This window comes from Rhincodon typus, chromosome 14 (assembly GCF_021869965.1).
Source record: "Rhincodon typus isolate 14 chromosome 14, sRhiTyp1.1, whole genome shotgun sequence".
In the NCBI taxonomy this organism is placed as follows: domain Eukaryota; kingdom Metazoa; phylum Chordata; class Chondrichthyes; order Orectolobiformes; family Rhincodontidae; genus Rhincodon; species Rhincodon typus.
This window is the reverse complement of record NC_063345.1, coordinates 41,739,463-41,750,466: the sequence shown is the minus strand read 5'-3', so window position 1 is coordinate 41,750,466 and position 11,004 is coordinate 41,739,463. Positions and strand designations below refer to the sequence as shown.

General features: G+C 40.9%; 1 protein-coding gene across 1 annotated transcript in view; it reads right to left on the bottom strand.

Annotated features, from left to right (window-relative positions):
- The window catches only part of sash3 (SAM and SH3 domain containing 3), a 65,593-nt gene that overhangs the window by 36,467 nt on the left and 18,122 nt on the right, over positions 1-11,004 (bottom strand). The gene's annotated exons all lie outside the window — the stretch shown is intronic.

Genomic DNA, 11,004 nt, shown 5'->3' with positions numbered 1-11,004 from the left:
ATTTCAACTCCCCCTCCCATTCCTCAGACGACATGTCCATCCTGGGCCTCCTGCAGTGCCACAACGATGCCACCCGAAGGTTGCAGGAACAGCAACTCATATTCCGCTTGGGAACCCTGCAGCCCAATGGTATCAATGTGGATTTCACAAGTTTCAAAATCTCCCCTCCCCCCACCGCATCCCAAAACCAGTCCAACTCGTCCCTGCCTCCCTAACCTGTTCTTCCTCCCACCTATCCCCTCCTCCCACCCCAAGCCGCACCTCCATCTCCTACCGACCAACCTCATCCCGCCCCCTTGACCTGTCCGTCCTCCCTGGACTGACCTATCCCCTTCCTAACTCCCTACCTACACTCACCTTTCCTGGCCCCATCCCCGCCTCTTCGACCTGTTTGTTTCCTCTCCACCTATCCTCTCCTCTATTCCTCTTCTATCCGCCTCCCACTCTCTCCCTATTTATTTCAAAACCCCCTTCCCCTCCCCCTTTTCTGATGAAGGGTCTAGGCCCGAAACGTCAGCCTCTCTGCTCCTATGATGCTGCTTGGCCTGCTGTGTTCATCCAGCCCTGCACCTTGTTGTCTCGGATTCTCCAGCATCTGCAGTTCCTAATATCTCTGATTCGATATCACTTTGCAGCTTTTTTGTGCAAGTACAGAGAAAAGGTAATGTAGATGGAGATGTACCAGAACTATCCCCAGCTGAAAGTTAATGCAAGCCTTCACCTATTGTTGCTTATATCTAATCTTACATTCATTCAATAGCAACAAATGGCACGTTGAAGCTCTTTACCTATTATTACTTCAACACAAACAATATCTATTTTGTTTTTTTGCTAGGGCATAATAATAGCTCTTCCCTTTCTTTAGACTTGTAAGAGGAAGCTAAGCTATGTGTAATCCGGAACACATAGGCATTTCACAATACTTGCTTTTATTGACTTTGTGATCTTGGTCCATTAATACCATTCTGCCACAAATCAGACTGCGAGCCTTACTGCTGGGTCCACTGAATGCAAATGTCAACAGGAATTTGAAGCAAAAACAAAGTGCTGGAGAAACTCAACAGGTTTGGTAGCATCTGTGGAGAAAGAAAGAGTTAATGGAAGAAGAATCATCCTGGACTCAAAACATTAACTCTGTTTCTGTGCCAGAACTATTCAGTTACTCCAGCACTTTCTGTTCTTATTTCAGGTTTCCAGCATTCCCAGAGTTGTGTGTTTATAGGAAAGTGGAGCATGGGTTCCCAGGAAATTGTCTCATCATTGTCCTAGGATTGGCAGGAACAGCCTAGCTGTAGACTTGAGACAAGAACTGGAAACCTAGAAACAGAGAGGATGGGGAGTAACAGGGACTAGAAACAGACCTCCAATTCTCCCTCCAATTCACCCTCCAATTCAACTCCATTGTTGTTTGTTTCATTTATAAACACAGCTGCAATTTTCAGGATTCATCTATCCCCTTTAAAAATTGTGCATTTGGAAGTCTTTTGATGGTATAGTGGCATGAAAAACAGTACAAAGTAAATTCCCTCAGTTGCATCAGTAAGCTTTCTCTTCGTGGCAGGAATCCTGCAAAGATCCCAGCCCACCTTAATCTCTGAAAATAGGCTGGTGTAAGGAATTAAAAGAATATACAAAATATTTGGAACCTCTTGTATACTTTGTGATGTCTGCATCTGGACCAGAAAGGACTCACGGACAAATTTTGCCCTCTACTTTTGAGGTGGGTCCCATTGATGGTGCATCATAGAATACTAACTCAAAAATATCTTATTCACATACATCTACATCACTTGCTCATGCCAGTTGGATGAAGTATGATAGCAAAGTACGTGGAAATACATTATCATTGCATTGCTGGTGATGTCCATTGGAAGACAAACTGCAAGCAATTACACATCATCATGTTTAGTTTGATTAAAATGTTGGTTGCGCCAATGATACATTAAGTTCAGAAACTGGTTGTGCTAAAGATGTATAGGAAATACAGCACCGGATATATCAGATTTAATTGTGTGTTTAGGTGAAGGGATATTTGTGGAATTTTATTACAAATGCAAAGTTTTATGATTATAATGTTTTGGGACTGGGTGGCTTGTTTGTTGAAGATTAAAGGTGAAACCAAATTTGGTTTACTGGGGAAAAAGATGTAAAATATTCATGACTGTGAAGCGGAAAGCTATGTGACAATGGATACTTTCAAGGTACAGGGGAGGTATTAGGAATGTCAGGTTTTGTAAATGGTTATACCTTAAACTGTCTATTTAAAATGGAAGAGAATTGGGATCTAAAGAATGGCTAATTAACATTTCTACCTGAATGCAAAACTTTTGTGAGCACATGCACAAGGGAGGAGCTATAAAGGTAATGGGTCTCTATCATTCACTGTCCAACAAAGTAAAGGCATTGCCTACTTGTTCAAGACTATATTTACATGCATTTGAGCCACTGGCTAAAGGTATACAATAACTGAACAAACCCCCATTTAACAATTTGTTTCTTCATATGGTACTATACAAAACCAAACTGCTTCAGTGACTATATATGTATAGAGAGATATTTTATGAATAAAGTATTTTCCAAAATAAAAAAAAATGTCTCTATCATTCACTGAGCCAGTAAAAATCAAGGAGGAGTTTGGAATCAGTTTGGATTCATTTCTACAAAATAGAGTCCTCTTAAGGGATAGAGTAAAGTAAGCCATGGGGGAGTTTTTCAATCATTTTAAATCGAAGGAGGATTTATTCTGTAATTTAACATATAACTTATTGAAATAGTGCTTAGTATAGTTCCTCAGACCATCTGATCAAAGTCCTGTTATACTCTGAGATAATCTTCTTCATTGTCCACTACATGAGCAAGTTTGGTGTCATCTGCAAACAACTAACCCTGCCTCCTATAAACACATCCAAATCATTGATATAAATGGCAAGAAGCAGCAGACACAGCACCGACCCTGTGGCACACCGCTGGTCACAGGCCTTAAGTCTGAAAAGCAACCCTCTACCATCACCCTGTCTCCTACCTTCAAACCAATTTAGTATCCAGTTGGTTAGCTCCCCCGGATCCCATGTGATCTAATCTTATTAACCAGTCTAGCATGTGGAACTTTGTTGAACACTTTGCTGAAGGCTGTGCAGACAAGTCTACCACTCTGCCTTCATCAATCTTCTTTGTAACCTCTTCAAAAAACTCAATCAAATTAGTGAGATATGATTTCCCACACAGAAAGCCATGTTGACTATCACTAATTCGTCCTTACTTTTCCAAATGTATATAAATCCTGCTCCTCAGAATCCCCTCCAACAATTTGCCCACCACTGACGTAAGGCTCACTGGTCTGTAGTTCCCTGGTTTTTCCTTCTTAAATAACGGCACCACATTAGTCAAGCTGTATTATTCCGGCACCTCACCTGTGGCTGTCGGTGATACAAGTATCTCAGCAAGGGGCCCAGCAATCTCTTCCCTATTTTCTTACAAAGTTTTGGGAAACACCTGATCAGTCCCAGGGATTTATCTACCTATTTTTTACAGGTCAGCAACTGGTCTGCTGTTCAGCCTTATATACTTAAGCTATGCCACCCTTGGTTGCCAAGATGTCAAGGCTTGGGTCTGTCATTTCTGGGCCCTTTGTACTCTGAGGTTGCTTAACAGAGTACCATGATGCATTATGTGTTAGCTGGGTTATGTTGTAAAATGACCCAATACTTACCGAGACATCTGAAGCACTGACTCAAAATGCTGCGGGTTTTCCCTAAGATTGCTCAGATGGGAGCATGAGCTTTATTCTACACATTTATAGCTAGTGTCAACAAATAGAACTTGGGAACAGGACAATGTCATCAGCCTCTTAAGCTTGTTGCTGACGAGAAATTTGCCAGAGAGCCATATTGAAAATCTTTATTGAAAATCAATGTCTTCAGAGCAACTGTTCAGTGGGAATTCTAGAGAAAAGGAATGAACTGGTAGTTTACTTAGTTTTCTTTGTGTAAATGAGAGCGGGGGAAATGTATTCCCTTTTTAATTTGAAGCACATGCTTTTACTGTTGTCCCACTCTGCCTGTCACCCATAATTAACCATACAGGTAGAGAGATAGGGTTGGGGGAGTGGGGTTTAGAGAAAGGGAGAGAGAGAGATGGAGAGAGAGAGGGAGAGAAAATCTCCTACTCATTCTATCTGCCATGGGCAAGTTGGAAGAGTTAGCAGATTGATTATCATTCTATGCAGCAGGGTCATAGATGCTCAATCAGTTGTCAATAATTTCTGGAATATGTCCTCAGCCCACAGCTTTACATTCAAAGCCAGGGTCTACCAAGACACAAGACCTCCCACTGTTCTCCTCCATACTAACCAAATTCCTTGAAAACTTCAATGATTTGAAACATTAACAGAACGAGATGTTGATTTCCACAATTTGTGCTGCTGGCGTCTGTCCCATTCCAAGGGGTAATGATTAGGAGAAAGATTGGAGGCTCATTGATCTGAGTGCCTGCCCTGGTGTGTAATGTCAAGAGCTTCCCTGGTGGCATGAAGGCAGATATTGACATTGTGGCTGGTGCTGACACCTTTGTTGATTTGCATGGCTGCTGGGGACCCTGAAGAATCCCATATTTTGAGGAAGATTGCTGGGAAAATCAAGAATCACAGAAATGCGATGGCGTGGAAGGAGGACATTCAGCCCATTGTGTCTGCACCAGCTATTTGAGGATTTTGACTTTACGCCATTTCCCCATAACCCTGAATGTGGTTTTTATAAATTATCATTGAATGCTTTCAGAATGCCACTTTGGATTGTCATCACATGATTATCCTTGGGACTAGCAGCAGTCAAGAAACTGCTAAACCCAGTGATCTAAAAAGCAGTGTGAAAGATGGTGAAGTTGAATACTATTCCTTTTTAAATTTCATTTTCATGATGGGTAGCTGCCCTCAAATTATCCCTTAGTTTTGCTAGTGCCAGATTCTGCCAGAGATGGCTAAGTACACAGAGTAACTCCAGGTAATTTTAATGATCTGGGATAGAAGAGAAGAATATTGCTCAGAGATCATTTGAAATGGTCAATATCTATAGGTTTGCAAAGAATCCAGAGCTGTGAATGGAGTCAATGCTGTGAGGTTTCGAGTACAGGAGCAGGGATGTGTTGTTGCGGTTATACAGGGCCTTGGTGAGGCCACACCTGGAATATTGTGTGCAGTTTTGGTCTCCTTTTCTGAGGAAGGATGCTCTTGCTGTCAAGGGAGTGCAGTGAAGGTTTACCAGGCTGATTCTGGGGATGGCGGGGATGTATGAGGAGAGATTGGCTAGATTGGGATTGTTTTTGCTGGAGTTCAGACGAATGAGGGGGATCTCATAGAGACTTACAAAATTCTAACAGGACTGGACAGGGCAGATGCAGGGAGGATGTTCCCGATGGTTAGTGTGTCCAGAACCAGGGGTCACAGTCTGAGGATTTGAGGTAGATGATTTAGGACGGAGATGAGGAGACATTTCTTCAACCAAAGAGTGGTGAGCCTGTGGAATTCATTAACACAGGAAGTAGCTGATGCTAAAACATTGAATGTATTCAAGAGGTGACTAGATATAACACTTGAGGCGAATGGGATCAAAGGTTATGGGGAGAAAGCAGGATTAGGCTATTGAGTTGGACAATCTGCCATAATCGTGAAGAATGGCGGAGCAGGGTTGAAGGGCTGAATGGCCTCTTCCTGCTCCTATCTTCTGTGTTTCTATGTAAACCCTGGTAAATAACTGACCCAGTCCAAATACTTGCACTGACAAAAGCGCACTTAGTGTCGTTTATTCATCCTTCTCATGCAATAATCTACTATTGTTTGGGTTTGCTAGAAAGTAATTGGAGATCCAGGTACAGTGGCTTGCAATTTTGACTACTCTGCTTGTTAACCAAGTACCATTCAGTACTTTCAAAAATGTTGGACCCTTGTGGGCAGTGGCTGCAATTTACCTTTCTTTCCTGTCTGTCTGGATTGCCCACATGACCATTGTTCCCTACTGTTCCTTCATTCAAGCTGTCAATCTTGCATCAGGACCAGGCCACAGGTCTGTGGTTACGATCACGTGATTTCTGTAATCTTAACTAATGCCAGGCTTTATATTGAAAAGGAAACACCTTGAGCTTTGCTGTCGCATTTCCTCACTGCTTTTTTGAGGAGTTATGCAAATTTAGTCCATCTCACAGATAACGCAATGGAAGATTTTTGTGAATATGGCTGCTACAAAAGGAATAACAACTGTATTAAATGTCATGCAAAATCAAGTCTTTCCATTTCTTTTAAAAGCATTTATTTCACATTGCATTTAAGATTTTGATATATGGCAGCTGTTGGGTGTTTATCCAAATTTCAGCCAGGTCTCTCGACATCCCCGTTAGAATCATATTTCATGATATTTTAAAATTTGTAGGAATTAACAAGAGTTTCATTTTAAAAAAGGGATAAAAACTTTTTTTACTGTCAAATGCTAACTGAAGTTAATTTAATTGGCATGTCAATTGCACTTTCTGATCTTATTCCCAACTATCCAAATGATGATCAAAAAGAAAGCTCAATTTGCCATGGACACTGGTATACAGAAGGTTTGATAACTGTCTTCCTACAGTTAATTTGGTATTTGCCATTTGAACAAACTTTAAGTAAATTTTCATTTGTTGAAAAATATTGTGTAAGTAAAGCATAATCATTTCATTTGATTCGAGCATTATGAACAGAATCCTGCTGCTTGTTTTAAGACAATCTCCCAAACAAATAAAAATGAGATGATATTGGAAGTTCTTTATAGTAGTATTCATTTACTTTTAAAATGAGAGTCAAGAATAGGGGAAAATGTAACATCTTGATATTTCTTACTTGAATCAGTGGATGGCGAGTGACAATGCTAACAAGCCTGCAGTTTGGAACACAGCTGTGATGCATAGTTCTAAGATTTGGAGATGTGTTTATTTTTGGCTGCTGTTTTAGAACAATTGCTGAAATTGGTTCTGTGGAAAGTGTCACACGTTGATCTTTCAGGAATCACTTGCTCACAACTTATATTGCTGAAATATTTATTGCAGCTTTCATATCTTAGTAAGAGAACTTAGAAATATAATTTGTAACTATGAAATACAATTCTTTAATGAAGAATGAGTGAATAAATCAACTTCCACAGTATACCATGCTGTGGTGGTACTTCAGTAGCTGTCATATCCTCTTCCGGCTGCATACTTTTGTGTTGTGCTGGCATATATTGAATGCAGACACCGTTCTTTATGGATATCTATCTAGTACACAACTCACCTGACTCTGAGCTTACTCTTTCTGCATTCCCATGTGGCCTTCATGTATTTTCTGAAGAAGTTCTTCTGGCATCATTTGGGGTAAAATTATTTTGGATTCAGCTAACAGAACAGCTCCCTCTATTGAGATGTCATCGCTGTTAGAGTGCTTGGTTGTGCTTGCTGTATCCAGGAAGGTAATACCCTGACTGCTTGATGAGAGAGCATCTGTAATTCTTCATCTTTGCTAGTCTCATCTCTAATGTTACTCAGTATTTGGTGGTGGTATATTCACTAGATGATCGATCTTCATAGCTAGATCTTTTATCTCCTGTGTCTCCTGTGACAAAAGCTGAGATGAGGCATCTGCCAGCATCATTCCCCTTTCTGGCTTATATTTCAGAATGAAATCATAATTCTATGACCTCAAAGTAACCACTTGCTGGAGCTCAACACAGGCTTTTCTTGTAGATCTGCTCTACAGGACAATGATCATTCTCTAAATTGAACTTTATCCCATATGGAATTTCTCATATTCATACATGAATGCCAAATTTTGGCAAATCAAGTCTCGGCTGATATGGATGTTTGAATATAAATGCTAGATATTAGGGCTGCTCCCATACAAACATACAAATTAGGACAGGAGTATGCTACTCAATACCATGTGTCTGCTCTGTCATTCAATCAAATCATGGATGATTTGATTATAACATCAACTTCACATTCCCATTTACCCCCAATAACTTTTTATCCTCTTCCTTACCTAGAGTCTATCTACCTCTTTGCCTTAAAAATATTCAAAGACTCTGCTTCTACTGCCTTTCCAAGAAGGCAGTTCCAAATACACTCAAGATGCTATGAGGAATAAGAAATAACTTCATCTCTGTTTTCAATGAGTGCCCCTTCATTTTGAAATAATGACCCCCTCATTCTGAATTCTTCCAGAAGAGGAAGTATCTTTTCCACATCCACCCTGTCAAGACCCCATAGGATCTTATGTTTCAATCAAGACTCCTCTCACTCTTTGAAACTCTACCAGATACAAGTCTCGACTTTCCAACCATTTCCCATAAGACAACCTGCCTATTCCAGGTATTAATCTGGTAAACATTCTCTAAATTGCTTCCAACTCGGTTACATCCTTCCCCAAATAAGATGACCAAAACTCAGCATGGTATGACCAGTTCTTGTACAGAAGCGTCTAGTTGCAGAATATTAGGTTTCTTTCTGTTGTAGCATGACACAGATTTGTCTCCATGTATACTACTTCTTTGTACTTGTTGAAAGCCCTCTCATGTTACTTTGATCACTGATATTCTGTATCTTCTTTCATCAGTTCTTGTAGATTTGCTGTGTGCTCTAACATATGAAGTATAGAAGAACATCTGCACTGGACCAAACTGGTGGCAACAAATAAGGAAATTTTTCAACTCTTTCTTGACTCTTGATGTTTTCATCTCAGAGATTGCTGTGACTTTTTCAGGACTCAGTTTGCCTCCACCAGCTGTGTACACTATTTTTTATACCAATTTCACAATAGATTTGTCTGCATTTACTCTGAGCATCAGTATCAAGCTTTAGCTTTAGATTTATGGTTGTTGGCTTGTTTCTAAACCCCTTCCAGTTCTGATTGGTTTTATGAATTTCTTTTCTCTGGGAACTGGCACATCCAACCATTTCATGCAGCTGTGTGGTTCCTTCAGGCAGAATTGTATAGGGGCCTGACAACATGGGCTAGATTTGTGGCAGAATCATGTGAGACATCTGACGAGGTCTATCTCAATGTTGGAAGCTACTTGCTATATCTTTAATGTATCTGCTGAGCGGTGAGGTAAGTTTCTCACTAGGCAGCAGTGAGTTTTATTAAATGTCTTATTAACAACTTGCCTCTTTGATATTCAGATTCCTATCTTAAAAACACACTGAACAAACCAGTCAGCAAGAATTCTCGATACCCATCTCCCAAATTGCTCCAGGCTGCATCTCAGGACTATTTACTCAATCTCTCAGCACTCACTCATTTAGCACTGACCTTATGTTCACCTTGTCCATCTCTTGCCATGTCTGTCAGCACATTGGCACTTCAGCCAAAGGCTGTCAGTGATGTTGTATTGAAATTATCTTGTGTGTTGGTATGGAGACAGGTTGCTGGTAATGTGCGTCATTCAGGTTCTGTCTGGGGAGGGGCTTTGTTTGTTGCCTGGCATGGCATGGCAAATATCTTTCTGTGCGGCATAGCAATCTAACACCCACAACATGTGCCAGCTGCCTGTGAGGCAAACACATTGCATTTTTATTCAACCAAATAGCCATGTTGGAGGGTGGGTAGCGTTGTTCAATGGCTTGACTGTACGTGATGTATCCCTGCTGGGCAATGGCAAACTGCGGGTGTCCAGCGGGCACTGGGGACAGAGTAGCAGTGACTTACAGAGGGTGTTTAGACAGAATGTAGCTAAGAACAGGTAAAGTGTGTGCTGTGGTGGGTAAAAAGTGATTAGGTGACAGAATGGAGTTAGGGAGTGTCAGCCATGCGCTATGAGCAGCAGGGTTTTGAGCTTGCTGTGCCATCACATTGTCAGTGAGGGGCAACAGTGTGCCAGTGCTTGACAATGTGCATAATGGGCTTTTAAAGATGGTACGGGCACAATGGATGAAGGTCTTTCAGGGACTATCAACTGATGGGAAGTTGTTCTGAGAATGGTGTGTAACAAGATGGGATAAAATTGGGCAAAAACAATGACATAGGGATGAGGTAGTTGTTAATAAGGTAAGTTTAGTAAGATATGGCAAGAAATCTTACTTGAGCTCAAAGCAAAAAACCCTCCAAAAAACTTGCTGCAACTGACCTGAGTCAAAAAAAGTAGGAATCAGCCCAATGTCCATTCTGATATCAAACTTTTCATCATCTTCTATATAGTGCATGTTTGGTTCCTTTTATTTTCATTTCCTTTTAATTTCATGTGTCCTGCTGCTATATCTCTGATCGGGTCATCTTTTTATCATCTTTCTCTTTGCACTGAATAATTTCTTTATCCCATGTTGGAACGTTTCCTACCCCTAGAAATCTTATAGTTTGATCTGTATCTGTGACATTTCCTTCTATTTGGGGAACCTGTGCTTATCCATAGCTCTTCCACGACTTTCTTTCTGCCTGGAGTGCAATCCTTTTTAGCTGTTTTACTGCATTAGCTTTGCTGCCATTCTCTTGGATTGCACTGAAAGCTAGCCATTTGGAAAATTAGCGTCTTCATCAGTCTATTTGTGACTTGTGCCATAAAAAGGGCATGTCTTAGTCTTCTCCGGATTCCACTCAAAACAAGGTTCCTTGAGGGGCAATACACTGTGTGTTTCTGTAAGAGACAGGATCCCTGTAGAATGCACAGTAGTGTCAAGTTAGGACTAATGAGAAACCAGCAATCTGACCATCACTGCTACTCCTCAGAAGATCCAGGCTATTATCAATCGCCACATCACTACAGTGCAACAGTGAATATGGCTCCCAGATTGTCATAAAAATTGCTTTTGAACTCTTCGTGAATAATAAAACAGGCAGAAAACAACAAAGAAAGTAAGATCGAATCAGAGATAGTAGGAACTGCAGATGCTGGAGAATCCGAGACAACAAGGTGCAAGGCTGGATGAACACAGCAGGCCAAGCAGCATCATAGGAGCAGAGAGGCTGACGTTTCGGGCCTAGACCCTTCATCAGAAAAGCTTTTCTGATGAAGGGTC